At 48.2% G+C, this 19,130-nt stretch overlaps 1 protein-coding gene across 1 annotated transcript in view; it reads left to right on the top strand.

Annotated features, from left to right (window-relative positions):
• Positions 1–1,762: 1,762 nt before the first annotated feature.
• Positions 1,763–19,130, top strand: part of LOC147684091 (uncharacterized) — a 224,995-nt gene continuing 207,627 nt past the window's right edge. The window contains exon 1 of the mRNA XM_086944452.1: positions 1,763–1,920. The gene's annotated coding sequence lies outside the window, so the exon portion shown is untranslated. The remainder of the gene's footprint in view (positions 1,921–19,130) is intronic.

Genomic DNA, 19,130 nt, shown 5'->3' with positions numbered 1-19,130 from the left:
TTGGCACAAAACAGTCGGGCTCCACTTAGAAGCAATTTGTAAAGTATTTATCAGTACTCAAACAGTAGTAAAGTGAAAACACAATACAAGAAAAATCAGTAGACCTGGAGATACGAATTTATAAAGTCTGAACTAAAAATAGCGCCGAAAAAAAAAGCACCAACCATGGTTATCCGGTCAAGCTAGACCAGGTCAAAGTCAAAAGTTTAGGCCCACTGCGATGGAGCGCAGGTTAGATACTGGAATCAGGTTTGTCCTGGTTTAAAGTTTACCTACTGACAGAAACTTTTCTGGAAAAAAAGTGTTCTTCATTGAGTCGTCGGAGGGGCAAACTACAGGCTGGATCAGAAGTAGGGCTTGATGACCGCAGGGTGCTGAAAAGCCGGGTCCCCGCGAGGTCGTTGATGAAGGCGAAAAAGCTTTGAACAGGCGAAGTCTGTGCCCAGAAAGGTCCTAATGTCAATTGCCTTCGGTTCTGCGTTAGTATTGGTCAAGTCCTTTTCTGGAAGTCATATCTCCATAGCGGGGTAAACCAGAAAGCTGAGACAGACTGTTGACTTGGCGTCAACGGCTCCAACTTCGACAGCGGTCAGCAGTTGCGATCTCCAATCTTTTTCCAGACAGAACGTTTTAAAGTCCCAGTTTTTTCAGTTTGGAGAGGAGGAGTACGCTCTAACACCAGCCACTAGTCCAAGACCTGGAAGGCACCACATAGGGCTTAGGACTCCCTCTAGTAGAAGCTGGCAGCATGGCCCAGAGAAGGTCCAATTGCAACTGGTCAGCTAGGCAGTTGCGAGCGAGAGACCTCTGGGAGCTCTACTTGTACTTTGTACGCTTGTGTAACCTGCACACAGGTCACTTTTTCCTCCTGTAATGCACCGTTTGCTACCTCTTGTATTTTGTTTGCTCACGATTGTCACTTTTGCCTCATGTAATGTAACATTTGCTTTTGTAATTTGTTCACTTGTAATGTTCTTATGTATCAGTTCTGATCCTATTGTGAAGCACTGCGACAAGTCTGTGCTATATAAAAACGCATAAATAAGTAAAAGCTCAAACAGGAGGTCAGCCAACTGACCCTTACAATCACTTGTGGGGTCCCGGGTTCGAGGCAAGCAGGTCCAGCCTTCTTTCAGGTTCAAGACAGCAGGACAATCCATCTGATCTCCACAAGTTCAGGAGTCTTCTGCAAGGAGTTCTCTGGGGGTCCACTTTGATGCCCAGTGCCAACCTGTGGGTGTGGGGCTAGCTTTTGTCCACCCCCGACCATGTCCCCCCCCCCCCCTGTCCCCCCCCCCCCCCCCCTCCCTTGGCTTAAATGGACTTCAGTGCCAGGAGTGGAGGGCAAATCTCTCCTTTCATTTCATTTTTTTTGTAATGGCCATTTGTTTTTTTGTTTTTTGTTTTTTTGCTAGCATAGGCATACCATATTTAGACAACAGGTCTTTTATTTTTTAAATTGCTTTTTATGTCTATTACATAAGTTTGCAATGAATAAAATACTTAATAAAGCAGGGTGGCCAAGGCCATACCTATTGGCTTAGGGAATGCCTGTCTAATGTCATGAGGCTGGCCACACCGCTCTAGGCCAGACCTAAAAATAAGAGCAGGGGTTTTCATAAACTCGTGCCGCCAGCAGCGCTACTTCTCCCTTCCAAACTGATTCTTGACTCGGTAAAGACTGCAGTCTTGACTGACAGATGCAGTTTCGGTTTCACAATCAGACGTCACTAGCCTGAACAGAAACTTGCTCATAGCAGCCAGGGCGCCTCGGTGGAGAGGTGTGTCGATCCTGAGCCCCCGGGGGAAGTCTGTCCTGCTGCTGCCCCCTCTGCCTGCACGAGACACACCGGCGGCGCGCGGCCTCGGGTCGGTCACCTTACTGCTTTTACTGCTCCACCTGAGACCAGTCTTCAGCCGGTAAGTACATAGCTAACGACGTTGCAAGGAATTGTCTTTCTTTTAGAGTGTGTCCTGTTCTGTGTTTTTTTCCTTAGCGGTATCATGTCCGCCAGGGAGATGGAGTTTGAAGAAGTGTTGTGTATTGACAGGGCTTTAAAGTGGGATGAAAAAACTGGGGGAAGGTGGTCTCTCAAAGGGGCGTGACCGATGTAATTAAGGGCTTGGCTTAAAAAACACATAAGTTAAAAAAAAAAACCTGTGCTTAACATAGTGTGCTGCCCGATTTGTATTTTGCGGTTTCTGTCTTTGCATCCAGATATGATACAAGTAACATCAGACCTACAACAAGCCAGGACTATTCGCTTTGTCAATGGTTGTTAGTTGCATAAGATAAAGCAGCAGCAACTATGGCTTGTATTTAAAATTGAAAAAGCTTCCACTTAAAGCCCTGTTGACACCACGACAATGTTGCTGCTCCTGCGTTTCAAAAAGAGTAGGGGAATCCCGAGAGAAAATGACTCTATTTAAAGGGTTTCCCTTCCCCTACAACGCTCACCTGTCATGACGTCATGCCATAACTTTCCATTCGTGAGAAGTGAGCAGTGTGAGCAGGGCACATCGATGTGTCTGCAGTCCGCCTGTGCCAGGGCACAAAACAGAGCCCGAAAGAGACCCGTTTCGAGGCCCCCTTTAAACAAGCATTGGCATAGCAAATAGGTCTTGCCTTTGGGACCTTATAAGTATTCAGTTATGCAGCACAATATCCCTACTGCAACAACATTAACTTGTGCATGGCTAAACACTTATAAGGTCCCAGCGCAGCGTCCCTTTTTCTAGGCGTGTCAAACGGAAATTAAGGGTAAAAGCGAGTCATGAACATGATTAATAGAAAAAACCTGTACACACGGAAGGCAGAGACTGTGCAGGTCTCGAGCCAGCACATTTTTGACAAAAGAGGATAAATCTGGGAACTGAGCACGAGATAACCTTGCAAAGCACACAAGGGGTGATATTGAAAGGCTATTTTTAGTGGCTACAAAGTCCAGGCACTTGCTGGTGTTCATTGTATTTCTTTATTTACTTTGTGAATGTATTTCGATAGTACAGACCCAGCTACATGAACAAAAGAGCGCTTTACAAGAACTGGGGCATAGAGAGTACAATGCATGTAAGAAAGTGCCATCTTTCTTATATTGGTATGCCCCCACTTTTTTCTGACTGCTGATGTGCTTTGACTGAGTGTGCCCTGGGCTCCTGACAACCAGGTGCCCAGGGCCTGTGTTCCTTCCCCAAAGCTGTATTGAAACTAAAACCCAATTGGCATCTTTGGCCTCCTGTCAGCCCTTCGTAAATGGTACCCTAGGTACCCAGGGCATGGTGACCAGAGAAGACCCCTGAGGGCTGCAGCACTTATTGTGCCACCCTCAGGGACCCTGTACCCTGACACCTACACACTGCCTTTGCAGGCTGAGTGTCTAAGTACAGACCTAAACAACGAGTCGACATGGCACACATCCCTGTGTGCCATGCCCACAGACCCCACTGCCCTGGCATACTTCAGTCACCCCTCTAGCTGGGTGCTCTATGCCAGAGGTGTGGGCACAGGTGCATGATCACTGTGCCCCTACTGTACCCAGGGCCATTCCTGGGCACTGTAAGTGCAGTGATGCCATTAAGAGTATATGGTGCTGGGAGGTTGTCATTACGAACTCCACAGCACCGTAATGGCTACACTGAAGACTGACCAGTTTGGTACCAAACTTCTCAGCACATTAAACCCGCACTGATGCCAGTGTGGGATTTAATGTAAAATGCACCAGAGGGCATCTTAGAGATGCCCCCTGAGAACCTAACCTACAATCCACGTCTGGGCTGAGTGGCTGCAGAGGCTGCCACACAGCAGACATGTTGCTGGACCCCTGGGTGGAGAGCCTCCCGCTCTCCTGGGCCTGCAACAATGCACATCCTGGGCGGGGTGCTCGGTCTCCCCCCCCCCCCCTCCCAAGATGGGCAGGGGGAAGCTTCAAAGGCATGCCGCCTCTGTGAGCTTCTCCAGACCATTCGTTGTACCCAGCAACTGGCCCCCACCAGTTCTGACCCCCTCTCTGGCGGGAAAAACTACATCAGGAAGGGGGGGTTACCAGCGTGTGCCAACCCCACCCCTCATGTGGGGGAGACGAGGTGAAGCACGACCCCGGGCTCCGGCCATCTTGAAGATAGGGAGCCCTGCCCAATCACAGCTAGGCTCCTGACCCCCTCCCACAGGAGAGGAGCAGGCTAGGGGGTACCCACCCCAGGACAGGGACCTATTGGTCCCTGCCCCTACCTGTATTGCCCCTAAATTCAGTATTTAGGGGTCCCTGAACCTTCCTTCCGCAGATCCCGATTCCAAAAGAAGAAAGAAGATCAAGAAGAAGAAGACCTGCAGCGCAGCTGCTAACAACAGGACGACAACAACTGACTTGGCCCCAGCCCTACCGGCCTGTCGACCCTGGAACCTGCTCCTGCCTAAATCCTGGCGACTCCTGCAGACAGCAACCTTGGAACACCCAGAGGACCTGCCTGCCTTGACCCTCTTAAAGACTGGGACTCCCATCAGCAGAGGCTCTGCTGCAACAACCCCCCTTGTGCCAGCCAGGAAGCTCCGAACCAGCCCACTCTGCACACGCCGAGCCCGGCCTGTGCCCGAGTGATCCAAGACCAAGAGGACATCCCCCAGCAACTGGGACCTGAAGTCCAGTGCTTAAAGACCCTCCTCGACGAACCAGACGCCGCCTGCAGACTCAGAACCAGGGCCCCCCCGAACCGCGACCAGCTGAGGGTAAGCTTTTCCGACACCCAAAACACCCCTGCACCCGGCGCCCTACAGCCCCCTGTGCCTCCCTTTGGGGTACCTACCTGTGCTCCAAGATCCCAACTTACCTCTCGACGTGCTGGTCGCCCCTAGAGAGTCTCCGCCCCCAAGCCTGCAGCCTTTGTTCCCTTTTTAGGTCTCGTAGCGAACACAGCGCGTCAGCGCGGTGTCTCCGCTAGAGATCTTTTGTTAGTGAGTGTGCTTCCCAGGAGACAGTTTCGGCCGCGCGCATCCTTGGAGTGGATTTGAAACGGGAACGCGCGCTGTGGCCAGGCGTTGTCTCCTGGGAAGCGCAAGCACCACACACGCATGCGCATACACACACACACAAGCGCCCATGCACGCACATACATACATACATACATACAGAGACACCCCCCTGACACATACACACACACGCGCGCGCACACACACACACACACACACACACGTGCACCGAGGCCCCCCCCTCCCCCGCCGTCACCGTCGCATACACACACGAGCATACACGCACACACACACACACACAAGTGCACCAAGCCCCCCCAGCCTTTTGAAACTTACCTGGGCAATGTCGGGGACTCTTCTCTCAGCACGCGGCGCCCAACCTCCTGCTAGCGCGGCCCCGGGTCTCCACACCGCTCACAGGAGCCCCGGGCCGCGAGACGCATCGACTCCGCCTGCCTCCTCTTCCGGTCTGGACGTGGCCCCGCCCCCGTCACAGGCGACCGTGCCTGACTTCCGGGGCGGCCGCGGCGGACTTCCGGGGGCATTTATGATGCTGCTGCTGATTTCTCTGTCCTCCGTGGATTCCGTCCGTGGATTCTTTCCGTCTTCTGTTTTTCTTGTTTAAACTTTGGAGCTCCCGTCCATATATATTTCACTTTATATTATCTGGCTCTACATGTCGTCAGATGTTTCCCTTTATGTATCTGTGCATTGAGGATAGTTAGTGTAACACTGAATTTCAGTGTCTGAATGATGGCCTGAAAAGAACTCTTCATTTTCACTTGATTGGAAAGGCGCGTGCCCAGCTAGAGTCTTTGCTCCAGAAAACCATCACCGACTAAACCCGCAACCGCAGGAATCTGTGGTGCTACTTTACTTCTGTCCGGTGCTCTTGTTTGAAGAGTATATCTGTTGTGTAATTGCGGTGCTCGTCTGACCTAAGAGGATAAATGTAAGGCAGCTCCGGCCATTGTGACATTGATCAGAGTTGCGGTATCACGTTTGCTGCCAATTTCGCGTGAGAAACCTTAAGTAACGCTCAGGAATCCGAAGGGCATTCATTTGAAGCATGCATGTGCAGCTTGTTGTCACCTAGCGAAGGATGCAAGTGTACGATAAACGCTGCGGGAGTGGGAGCTAATCCCTCTCATAAAGTCGCGATGCAGAGTAAAATACATTAATCCTCAAGGACGAGTCACATGACGTGGACTCCTTGGGCTCGTTTTAGCATATTTCTGAGTTCAGGAAGAAGGTGTTGCAGTCCCTGTAGGGTATTCGCCGCAACTGATAAAAATTTGAAGGTCTTGGTTCGGTGTTTGTCTGTGGGTGGAAACACCATACTCGTCAATTTTAGAATGTATTTTTAGTTTTGCTACCTCCCAGTCATTTGCCCAGCTAAGACGTTCCAGACTAAAAATGAAATCAAAGTGTCCGTTGGAATTATTAGGAGGATGGGTAAAGAAAAAGGAATCCACAAGGCGTCACTGGGATCTAAAATAAAGTTTTGGGCTTTCATGGAGTGGCGAGTACATAAAGGTGGTATGAGGTAGGTCTGATCATTTGTCTTTTGCCGGGCAACAACCCATCAAGCTTTTTATGTCTTGCACTCTTTTATTGGGTACCAGTGTGTCCAGAGTTTTAGCAATGACCGAACGAGTGCTTGCCTGCCTTGAGGAACTTGAGAGGGGCTTATGGCATGAGCTCCTGCTCAAACTAGCCTCTTTCGGTAAGGAGAAGTAGGTGCAATCTGGATTTGGAAAGTGTTGCTTTTGTTTTCCTCATGTGGCCTACTTTCAATGCCATTTTAAGTGCTTTTGTTGTTCTCTTTGCTCATTTGGTGTAATTTACCTGATTGTCCACAATCCTGCTTTTCAAAAAAAATTTTGTTTCTGTTTAGGTTATCGGTTAAATTACTGGACTTATTGTCATTAGAACTCTTTGTGTAAGCATTCCGTCAACTCTCCTGCCATTCGGGCTAGTTTTATGCTAAGTATATCCCGAACAGCTAATCCATAGTATAAAAAAAATAGCAACAGAGGCAATGGCCTTTTTGCTTGTAACAGCATTTTATGATGCTCAGACTCCGTATTATCTAACGGTACACATTCAACAGAACTTGTACATCGAAAAACGTCCCCCGTATACACGGCAGGCCTAAAAAAGATGGACTAGCATGTAGCTTCCAATAATTATCAGTGGCTGAGATTATTTCATGCATTCTACCCATCACTGTTTTGTATTCCTCAGTGCGACTTCTAAACGCAACAGGTATGCCCAGATGTGGGTCCTGCATATCGTATTACTGGAACCAAGCTACACCCAATGGCCCAGTTAGGCTGAAACTGGTCTTGGGTTGCTTTTCCGGTTCAGACAGGGCCTGGCTTGGCAGTTTAGACTGGGTTGTTCCCATTGGAGCAGCACCAGGGCTGATTTGCATATATCTAGGTCTAATCTGATGTGGGCAAAAAAATTATCTGGCAGAGGCTCCTTAGTATTTGCCAGTAGCTGAGATTATTTCAAGCATTCCATCCATCACTTTTTATTTCTCAGTCCTTAATAGGCAAATACACACTTCAATGAAAATTTAATAACTGCCTAATCGAGAATACAACCAGATCCCAATAGCAGGAACACATCTTGGAAACAGACGGACAGGAAACATTCTCCCAAGTGGAAACCTTCTGGATAGTTAAACGTGTGAAGAGGCCATTATAGTGCCATATTATTGTGCTATATAAATACTGAGAACATAACCTGCACACAGGAGTAGAGTCATATTTGGGAGTGCAGAGCAGTAGATTCACGTTTGGCAGAGGGCTGAAGTTTCATCATTGGGTGACCCTCCGAGGGAGGACCAGTTCGTACTTAAGACCTTTTTAGGTCTCGCTAGACGTACGCAAAAGCGAAGCTTTTGTGTCTAGTGAGACAACTAATGTAATCACTTTCAGGGGAATGTAGACAGGAGACTGTCACGAGCGTCTCCTGCCGGAGATTCTACCTCGTGAGCGCGCACGGCCAGCCCGGCGCCGTGCACGTCCCCTGCCACAGACACACACATGCACACGCAGGCAGGAAGAGCCCCACACACAGACACACGCGCGCACCCCCCCCCCCGCCGCGCACACGCAGGAGCACACCTACACACACGCATGCATACAGAGACACTCCCCCCCCCCCCCACCTCCCCCCTCCACCGCGCCGCATACACAGAAGCGCCCCCGGCCGCCGCATACATACAGAGAATATCACTAAAAAGTTTAATGTAAATAAATGCAGAAAAATCATTACAAAATACAGTATAAAAAAACTATGTCAAGCAAAACCAAAAACTCTAACTTAAATACTACGAGACCTATTGCATTGCAAATGCTTGTTACCTTTTCCATTGGATAACATTGAGCGCCCGACGGCTCAAAAGCACCCTGCACCTAGCCGCCCGAGTACCGCTGGCTGTGCCACCTTTGTCCTATCCTGCTTCCCCCTTTGCCCTGGGCAAGGAGCCCTGTGAACTCACCAGCGTGCTTCAGCTACCTTGGAACTCTGCCTGTGAGCGCCAACGACTTGCCGGACCCGCTGCGTGGATTGACTCCTCGTGGGGCTTTGAGGGGGAGCCCTTTGCTTATCTGCATTTTGTGGACACCGGCGGGGCTGCGAGCTGCCTAGCAGGGACTCCAGTGACCAGGAGTCCCTGCGTGCAACACCTGTGCCAACTTGCCGGACCCGCTGCGCGGGTCCCGCTGCGTGGATTGACTCCTCGTGGGGCTTTGAGGGGGAGCCCTTTGCTTATCTGCATTTTCTGGACACCGGCGGGGCTGCGAGCTGCCTAGCAGGGACTCCAGTGACCAGGAGTCCCTGCGTGCAACACCTGTGGCCGCTCTCCCCACCGGCAACGCCCCCTGTCAAGCGGAAATTAAAGACCAGCGTTTCCCTTGGTCTGCGGGAACCTGTGAACTCACCAGCGTGCTTCAGCTACCTTGGAACTCTGCCTGTGAGCGCCAACGACTTGCCGGACCCGCTGCGCGGGTCCCGCTGCGTGGATTGACTCCTCGTGGGGCTTTGAGGGGGAGCCCTTTGCTCATCTGCATTTTCTGGACACCGGCGGGGCTGCGAGCTGCCTAGCAGGGACTCCAGTGACCAGGAGTCCCTGCGTGCAACACCTGTGGCCGCTCTCCCCGCCGGCAACGCCCCCTGTCAAGCGGAAATTAAAGACCAGCGTTTCCCTTGGTCTGCGGGAACCTGTGAACTCACCAGCGTGCTTCAGCTACCTTGGAACTCTGTCTGTGACCGCCAACGACTTGCCGGACCCGCTGCGCGGGTCCCGCTGCGTGGATTGACTCCTCATGGGGCTTTGAGGGGGAGCCCTTTGCTTATCTGCATTTTCTGGACACCGGCGGGGCTGCGAGCTGCCTAGCAGGGACTCCAGTGACCAGGAGTCCCTGCGTGCAACACCTGTGGCCGCTCTCCCCGCCGGCAACGCCCCCTGCCATCCTCTATTATAGTGGGCGGAGTACCAGCTGCGCGGGAGCGCGCGGGAGCGACCGGGGCGAAGACCGGGCAAAGAGCGGGCCGTTTGAGGCCGTTCGAGTACGGCAGAGTCCGGCCTAGGCCCACCCCCCCTGGTCGAGTGGAAGGCCACAAGGTAGGCGGCGGCTTCCGCACTAACATCTTCTGTTCTTTGGTGTTGTCAACACAGCCTGCCTTTTTGTATAAATCTTGTCGACTGTAAATGTAAATGTATTTATATAGGCAAATTACCCACATCGCAGGCATCTAAGCGCTTGCTTAGGGAACCCGTCCTGGTATAACCCCGGCAGGGTATCCACAAGGTGAAAGCCAGGCATCCCGCCGCGAGGGGCCGTTGTGGAGATTAAGCAAGCTATTACCCCCTGCAATGACGTTACGGTCAGGCAAAGAACGATCTGTGCAGATCCACACCTCCAAGGGAGTTGTTTCCGGTCCCCTTGACGCCTTTATAACACGGGCTACTGGAATCCTGGAGAAGGAAATTGCAATGGTAGAGAAGAGACTTTCAATAGATCTCATCAGTGGTAAGCGGTCATCATTGGGGGCCTTGGCTAATTCGACCTCCCCTGTGCCCACTGCCCCACATGCTGCCTTCAACTGCGTCCATACTACTTCTACAGACGCAATCGTCCATTTAGAAAACATAGGGGCGAGCCCATTAGCAGATATTTTGAAGGTAGAAAGACACAGCATAGAAGCATCCCAATGCAGCCAGGGGGATGACGACGATGATGAGAATGACTTATTGACTAGTGGGGGGCCTGATTCAAGTCAGCTTTCGGGACATCTCCCCATTAACCACTCTAGTAATTCTAATTCCGCTGAAAACCCCAACCATCTTGTACCCAACCCTGGTCCCAACACTAAAAAGAGAAAGTTGGACTCTAGACTGTCGGGGGAGAGAGATTTAAAAATTCCCAAAGTCAATGAAGCTCAAGATGATGCAAGACAGGAGTCTGAGCTCCTCCGTGATCCTCTAATCCCCTCTGTATTTACCAACATGCTATGCCCTTCCCTTTCGGCCTTGGGCTCCTCAAGTACTTGCCCCATGTGCCTTAATAGTGACGAAGTTTTGTTAGCTAAAATGGAGGCCATGTTTAAAACCTTACTTCTGCCTGTCCTGGAGCGGACAAGGCTCATGACCTCAAAAATAGATAGCATGGAGGCTTTGATTAATTCAAACCATGCAATGCTACAAACATTACTTGGCACAAACCACACGGATCCCAGCAAAACACCAACAACGAATAAGCCCCCTGGTAACAATAATATGGCAAGGGGTAAACCATCTTCTAATAAAGCACCAGGGCCGAACATTACCACGCTTAAAGGGGGAGAAAAATCTAACACATCTAATACAACATCTTCTAAACCAGGCACTAGCACCCACGCCCAGACACCTAAGCCGCACTCAAAAATTCTGGCCAAACAAAATACTGGTGGGCGTCAATCTATGGGACCTCCCCCACAACCTCCCTCAAATCTTGCCCCCCCTACCACGCAAAGAGACCAGCGTACTGCCTCCACTAACTACAGGGAGGGAGGACGCAAAAGGCAACTTCCCCTCGTGTTGATCTACCACCTGAATCAGCTCAACACACGATTGTCCTGACAGGTGTAGCACCGCTAAAACCAGGTACCAGGGAGTCTTATGGGGACCTTCGTAACAAAGTCATCTTTTGGCTAAATAAAAATCGCCCGTTACCCCCCTCCACTCCCACGGAGATATTATTCGTGAGGAGAGTAGAATGGGTGGGACACGGGCCAAAGACTTGGAGGGAGATTGTATCCTAATCTCGTTCAAAGATATGTGGGTGGTAAATGCCATCAGACGAGAACCGAGGTTTGCAAGACAGGGGGATGTACAAACGTTAGCCTTATCGTATTTTTACCCACATAGGCAAATACCCCCCCATTCTTACCCCCCATTTCGCCAGGTCCCAGCAGCAAGACACCCCTTGGCATTGACCCCCCTCGACTGCCAGCGTCCCTTTCTCTTTAATCATTTTGGTCCCCTCTCTGGCCTTGAGGCTATCGATTGACTCAATAGTGAGCCTTCCCCTGTTAAATCAGTAGCCCAAGAGCCCATTGAGTATAGTATGGTGAGTCCATATCAACCCAGTAATCTAGTGGATGAGGTTGGAGGTCCTGCTCCTTTGCTACCTAAATTAGTTCCCAACATAGTTGTTCAAGAGATCCCGATCAAGGATAATACCATAGTTCCAATAGACCATGTTAGGCATATAGAGGTTAAAGATGAGAAAGGGCGTTCAAAGGGAGTCCCACAGCCCGTACCTTTGCAACCCCCCTCCATGGTCAACACGAATGATAATTTGAAAACTTTAAAAATGTTGTCCTGGAATATAGCGGGTATTAAGGCCCGCCTTGCCTCTACTGATTGGTCGAACTTTGTGGACAACTATGACATTATTCTGCTGCAGGAAACCTGGGCAACCGAGCCTGTCTACAAGTTGGGTTTTATTAATTTTTTCAAACCTGCAATTAAAGGGGGCAAGGGGCGGGCCTCAGGTGGCCTGACGATCTGGGTGAAACAGTCTCTGGGGTTCCATCCAACCGAACTCCCTGCTGAACATCCGGACCTCCTCCAAATCAAACTAAGCAAAGGGAATCAGCAAAATATGAACATTCTTAATATTTATGCTAGAGGTCTGCCCGGTGGTCGAAGTCCGCCCTTGTTGAACTTAATCGACTATATCATTTCGGAAATGGACAGCGGTAACGTTACTATTCTTGCTGGTGACCTTAATTGCACCATAGAACCATTGTTTGACATAGAAGACACCTGGAGCATGGCTGAGGACATTGTTTGGGGCATCCCCGACTTAAAAGTGGCAAAGAGGGCAAAAGCAACAGAGGCGGCAGTGTCTTGGATGGCATTCTGCCTACAAAAGGGCTTTCGTGCATGTAATGGCCGCACTATTTCGGACATAAAAGCAAATTGCACTTTTGATAATGGGCAGAGACAGAGCCGCATTGATTATATTCTGTTGAACATGGAGCATTGGCAGTTACTAATTGACATGGCAGTTCTACAGCTCCCGGAAAGCGACCACAACCCGCTGTCATTGTCATTAGAGATTCCAGGCCTAAAGAGACAAGAGGAGCCCACCGCCTCCTGCACTGGGGATGCCCTACTCACTAACGATAGGAGGAGATTGAAATGGTCCCGGGTTATAGAGGATAAGTGTCTATGGGACAATATTAATACTGTGGCAAAAAATGCGCTTAATGAAATGTCGCAAATTGACTTGTTGGGGGCTGATTCAAGTTTGGGTAAAAATGTGATGGGATTACATATTAAATGTTTTGATCAGTTGAAATCTTTGCTCTCCCTCCCGTGCCGAAATGCTCCTACTAAAACAAATCCCTTGCCCCAGAAATGGTACAATAGGAAATGTAGGGAGGCACATACAGTTCTCATCTCGGCCATTAAAATACGGGATATGGCCGCAGTGAAGACCGCAAGGCTCAATTACAGAAAAACTCTTAGAGAAGCCAAACGGGAGTGGGAAGATAAGTTCTGGTCAGACCTCCTGGAGGCATCTTCCTCTAACAATCAAAAAAGGTTTTGGGACTTAGTTAAATGGGGGAAAAACTCGGACTCTTCTACTCCGGGAAACAATGTGCCCCTTGAGGATTGGGTATCATTTTACTCTGCCCAATTCAGAGCCGATGACCCCGAAGCCATGAATTCCCTTGGCAATACACTTTTGAAGACCCCTCAAGGGGAAAAACTAACATTTACAATTGCTGAGGCTGAGCTGGCCCTGGCCTTGACTCTCAAAGGGAAAGCACCTGGCATGGATCTGATCCCGGCGGACTTATTTAAATCGAATCCCGCCTTGTGGCTCCCGTACATAACTATGATAGCCAACACCCTAGCCTATGGAGCCACAGTCCCGAAATCATGGAAGGGAGCGGAAATAGTCCCGATCTATAAAAAGGGTGATAAGTCCATCCCAGGAAATTACCGCCCTATCAGTTTGATCGATTCGATCCAAAAGATAATAGCACGTATGGTCTTGGGCCGGGTCCAGGGATGGATCGAAACTGAGGGTATTCTATCTCCCATGCAGGCGGGCTTCAGATCGGGAATGAGCACCATTGATCAGGTGTTTAGACTCTGCCTGATCTATTGGAAGGTGGTCTGGCTCTGCGGCGGTACCATCTTTGCTGCATTCATTGATCTGAAGTCCGCCTTCGATCTGGTGCCAAGGGACAAATTGTGGGGTGTGTTAAAAAACTTGGGGTGCCCATTAGAACTGCTAGACCTCATTGTTAGACTCCACGAGGACAACTACGCGAGGGTAAGGTGGGGTGGCCAGGGACAGGTAACGGAGACATTCCCCGTAACTCGAGGTGTCCGCCAGGGCTGTGTCCTGGCCCCAACACTCTTCCTCCTTTTTATCGATCAAGTTGTCAAATTCTTCATGGACACCCCCACTGATGCCCCGATGTTGGCGGGGATGAGATTTCCACTTCTCATCTTCGCGGATGACACTTTAATCCTCTCAAAAACACGTAGCGGACTCCAACGGGCCCTGGATCGCTTTGAGGAGTACTGTGCCATCAACAACTTGGTGGTAAATGTGGGGAAAACTAAGTTCATGGTTTTTACTAAAAATCATCCAGTTCGGAGCTCCGTGAGGTTGAATGGGGTGAACCTCGAGCAGGTCGATACCATGACCTACTTAGGGGTTACCCTTGATAGCCGTTTGAGATGGAAGGATCAGGTTAACATTCAACATCTTAAACTGGCAAGGCTGACTGGTTGCCTCATTAAAGAACAAAAGGAATCAACCACAAAGCGGGTCCTACCGGCACTTAAGATCTATGATGTTAAAATCTCTACTGCCATTTTATATGGCGCGGATCTTTGGGGCCATATGGACTTGCTAAATTTGTTTAAAACTTCCTCGCAACTTGGCAGGGCTACCTCAGTCGACCCCTTTGATCCCCCTCTGCCTAGACCTTGGTTCCCCTCCGATCAACGAGATGGCTAGATTTAGGCTGGTGGCCCTATGGAGACGTATTTGGACGTCCCCAGATCTATCGCTATTCGCAAGTGAACTGGCCGAAGTTAGGTCCATCACTGGCTCGGGGAAAATCCCATGGCTTTCTGCTGTTCGAACTATCCTTACTGATATGGGCCTAGAACATCTTTGGTTATCCCCCCAATCCAATGCCTTTCCCTCTAAAGATGAGTTTAAATCCCTGTATTGGGCCACTACTCGCCTAAAAAGAGTCCTACTTTCTAAAAACAACAGCCTCTCAGGCAGGTTCCTAACATTTAAACTGGACCTATCGCGAGAGCCCTACTGGGATATAATAACCAGACCGTTAGATAAAAAACTGTACCATCAGTTTAGAGTGGGTACTTTGCTTTTGAACCCATTCTCAAACAAATGGTCCACAGGGTCATCGCCCCACTGTACATGTTGTCCAGGTCATATTGAATCTGAAGGACATTTTCTTTTCGCTTGCCCTAGATATGCTGCACCTCGGAAAAAATGGCTAAAACCGCTTTTTCAAAAATTACCATTCAAAACATCTATGGAAGCAATTTGGGTGCTTAGGACCAATACCTCAGAACTTTTTGTCGTAAGCCTGGCAAAATATCTGGGTTGGGCTTGGCTCCTAAGGTTGAAAAATAAGAAATAAAACATGCTATGGTTCCCAGGCTAACTAAATATGGCTCGCAATCTGTCAAAACCTGTTTGATTATGTATCAGTTTAACGAGATGTGATTATAATTAGCTTTTTCCATCTGCACTACTTGTAAACTGGTCAAGAAAGGGCCCATTGATAATGAACACGAACAGTAACGTTTCTTTCTAATATATTTTATTGCTTCATAAATTATTCAGGTTTTCCATTACTTGATATTTAATTCTCTTTTACCAATTTGTTTTAAATGCCTTTTTGCGTGTTTGTTTTTATGTTCCTATTTTCTGTACAGTTTTTCTTTTCTGTTTTTGCTTAAATTTATTGATTTAGTCAAATTTCTTCTGTATTTTAATGTCTTTTATGATTTGTTAAAAATCGAAATAAAGACTTGAAACCTGAAACCTGACCAGGAGCCCAGCTCCCACAGCCGCGTGGCCTGCAAGCCAGCAGCCACCAACCGAAGGCACCCTGACCCCCGTTGGATAATCCAGGGGCAAAACTACCTCTGCCCCCGGCCGCCCCTGCGCCGCTGAGGGTGAACCAACTGTACCTACCTGACCCTGGGGGACTCCTGAGTCCATGCCCAGAACCACAACTTCAGCAGTCGAGTACTCACCAGGAAACCGGTAACTCACTTACCTGCCATTGAATAACATTGACTTGTTTTGACTCGAAAAGTGCCTACTTTTGAAAACTTAAAATATTCATATAAAATCATCTGAATTCCGAAATACTCACCTGTGCTCAGAAGAGGAGCCAGTACTGTACGTTGTAGCCCAGTACTGAACCGCAAAAGTAATCCCTAGCGGGTTTACTAGTAACTTGTATTTTCTCCATAGGAATCCATTGTCTGCTTTTCTATTAAATTTCTTCTTTCTACTTCTGAAAACTAGAAATATTCTTTAAAAATCATAGGAAATACTGAAACGTAATTACTTACCTGTCTGAAGCTGAGACCCCAGTGCTGGCCCCAGGAGCCCTGTACTGGATTACAAAAGAAACAAGATCGTACTTTACCTACAACCTGAATTTTCTCCCATTGGATAACATTGCCAGATTTCTGTTGAAAAGTTTCTAAATGTGAACTTTTAAAATAGCTTTTTATTCCTGAAAAATCACTACAATACCTAAAACGTTTTTGATAAACTGTTTTCAGCTTAGACCCCAGAACTGAATCTAGGAGCCAGTCCTGGGATTACCAAAGTAATCTACAAAGTAATCAACTGTGTTTATACAAGAAAATCCATTGAGCTCAATGCTAAATTGTGTGTAGAATTGTGTTGCATACTGCAACCCCTGTACCTATTGTGTTAACAAAGTTTATTGCTTTCTGCAAAGTACTCACCTGAGACCTCTCATATTGAGAACAGTATACTTTGATGCCTGTTGGTTCTAGAAATAAAACAACTATATCATTGATATAAAAACAATTGGCTTGGAGTTCAGTCCTTGAGTGTGTGAAACCTTTTGCTGACTGAGGGTGTACAACAAATGCTTTACACTGTCCTCTGGTACTGCCTTACTGCTCGACCAAGCTACCACTTTAGAGAGTAAGGTCACACCTGGCTTTAACCTCTGTTATACCTCAGGGGTTTGTGGACTCTATACACATTGTACCTCATTCTGGTCCAGTATATATAGAGCCACTTTCTCACAACGCATACCTAACACAATGTGATATTTATTTCCAGACCGTGCAGGACACAGAATACATGCAGGCCTTCTAGGGGGCCAGGCAACAGTCCTGTGGAAAGTGCAATTAAAATTGACACCATTCTGTCTTCAGAAATTAATACTGTGGGATGCACTTAGCGATTTTGAAGCACTCTGTATATGTAAGTGCCCCCGATTTCAGGAGCGCATGGGTGTGCAAATGTTCTGTGGGGCAGCGCAATGAGATTAACACCCACTCTGTAGAAATAAATTGTGAGATGCTCCCAGAGGTTACATTTGTGAAGCACTTCAAGGGCGCAGAAGAGTGGAAGCACTCTTTGTTTGTAAAAACAAACTTTGCTGGTGAATTAAAGCGCCAATAATTGCTGAAGTACCGGGGTATTGGGCCACACTGTGCTGTGGAAAAATGTATCAAAAATCGATACGTTTATTTAATTTAAGGCACCACGGGGCTTGAGAACTATTCCATGTTGGAAGTTTTAGATTAGAAGCGCCATGAGGGAGAAAGCAATCTGTGCTTTTGGAATTAATAACAGAGGCGCCATGAAGTTCTATTACAATTTTATTTTAAAAAATGAATGCCGGCATCGCAAGTGCGCATTGGGAATGAAACACTCTACGATGGTAGAATGTAAGTGCCAGGGAACCCGCTTACCTGAATAGTTTTGCTTGATGTAACAGTGGTCAGCTGCTGTCTTGAATGAAGCTGTCTTCCCTCTGTAGAAATACCATGATTGGTTTACGTCACGGTTTCCACGCTGAAAGTGTGCGCGGCCCGTGACAGCAGCTAAATGCTATTGTCTGTGTAAACTGATACCGGAGAGGGCACGGGTCAGTATCGCTGATACTGAAGAGTTACTGAGTCACAACAAAACTCGGACATAAAAATATGACCCAAATAATGTGCCGCTTATGGTTAGAAAGCGACATTCCCTTAAAAAATAATCATGGTAATTCGAGAATGCCGATTGGCCCTTACAGGAGGATCGCGCTGAGGGTGGACGAACCTATATTCTGAAATGCTTGATTTGCGGTGATCGAATTCAAGAGGAATCAACAGTCTTAGTGTAATGTAACATTATTGGTGAAATGCTCAATTTTGCATTTAAGAGGATACAATCCAATTATGAATTTAACATACATTAATGACAGATTACACCAAAAGCAAACAAGCGTGCGCCTCATGCTCAAAGTTTTAAAAAAAGCATCAAAGAAAGGAGTGGGTTGTGAGAGAGAGGTGGAGTAACAGCAGCTGTTTTCAAGCACACTCGTGCATGTGGTGACATCCGCCTTGCTGGAGCGAGCAACAGCCAATTAGCATGCGCGCCGCTGCTTGCTCCTGCAAGGTGGATGCCTCCACAAGCACGAGTATGTGCATCAAAAAAGAGCAGAGCGACGGCTAAAGGCCCTCCTATGCAGCGCATGCGAGACCTAAAAAGTGCTGCTGCTTAGCACAGGTGAGACCCGGCCCATTTAAAGCCCTGTGTATTGTGTTGTGAGATATTGTGCGGGGCGGGAGGTCTCGTGCTGGTGAAGGAGTGTGATGTGTTTATTAGTAAAGGAGGTAACTGTATTGTATTCAATGCTGGGCACAAGTCCTAAAAAAAGAAGTGGGGGGACTAACCTAATTAATCAGTATGCAAGAAGCATCGTAGCGCGTGACATCACAGCGCGTGACATCACAGGAAGTGACATCACAAGAAATGACATCAGCTCTTAAGCCCACACATATAGGTTTTGCAGGTCTATCATGAGTACATTTGAGCAGATTTCGAGTATACTTGCAAACCCTCCTGATTTAGGCAGAAGATTCACACTTTTGTAAGCTTCACATAAACCAATGTTCCCTTTTGTCAGCGTAAAGCTTCCTCTATCCATAGTGCTTGAAAAGAAAAAATAGTGATATTTAAATTGTTACAACGCCTCCTCAGGGGTAGCATGCGCTTTATAAATGCTATTTATTTTGTGCAAATACTGGGAAAGATCAACACTTCTGACTTCTTACTGTGCATGCAAATCTCCTAAACAGAGCCTGAATACAGTGAAAAGCTGCCTCCCAAGTATGTGTGAAGTGCTACCAAGGATTGAGCCTTTGTTTCCCCTCTGCTGCATTTGCTTCTATGTGTGAGGCTCCTGACTGCTGCCAGCAGGAGACTCAAACAAAAGGAGGCCTGATGACCCCTCAAATTCGGCCTTTGTTATGGGCCCAGCAGGAGTCAGAAAAAAGACAGCCCCATCCCTTCCCCGCCTGCGCGTTGTTGCAGATCGAAAGCAGACAACA

This window comes from Lissotriton vulgaris, chromosome 11 (genome assembly GCF_964263255.1).
Source record: "Lissotriton vulgaris chromosome 11, aLisVul1.2, whole genome shotgun sequence".
NCBI classification, from domain to species: Eukaryota; Metazoa; Chordata; class Amphibia; order Caudata; family Salamandridae; genus Lissotriton; species Lissotriton vulgaris.
This window is presented reverse-complemented; position numbering and strand designations above follow the sequence as displayed.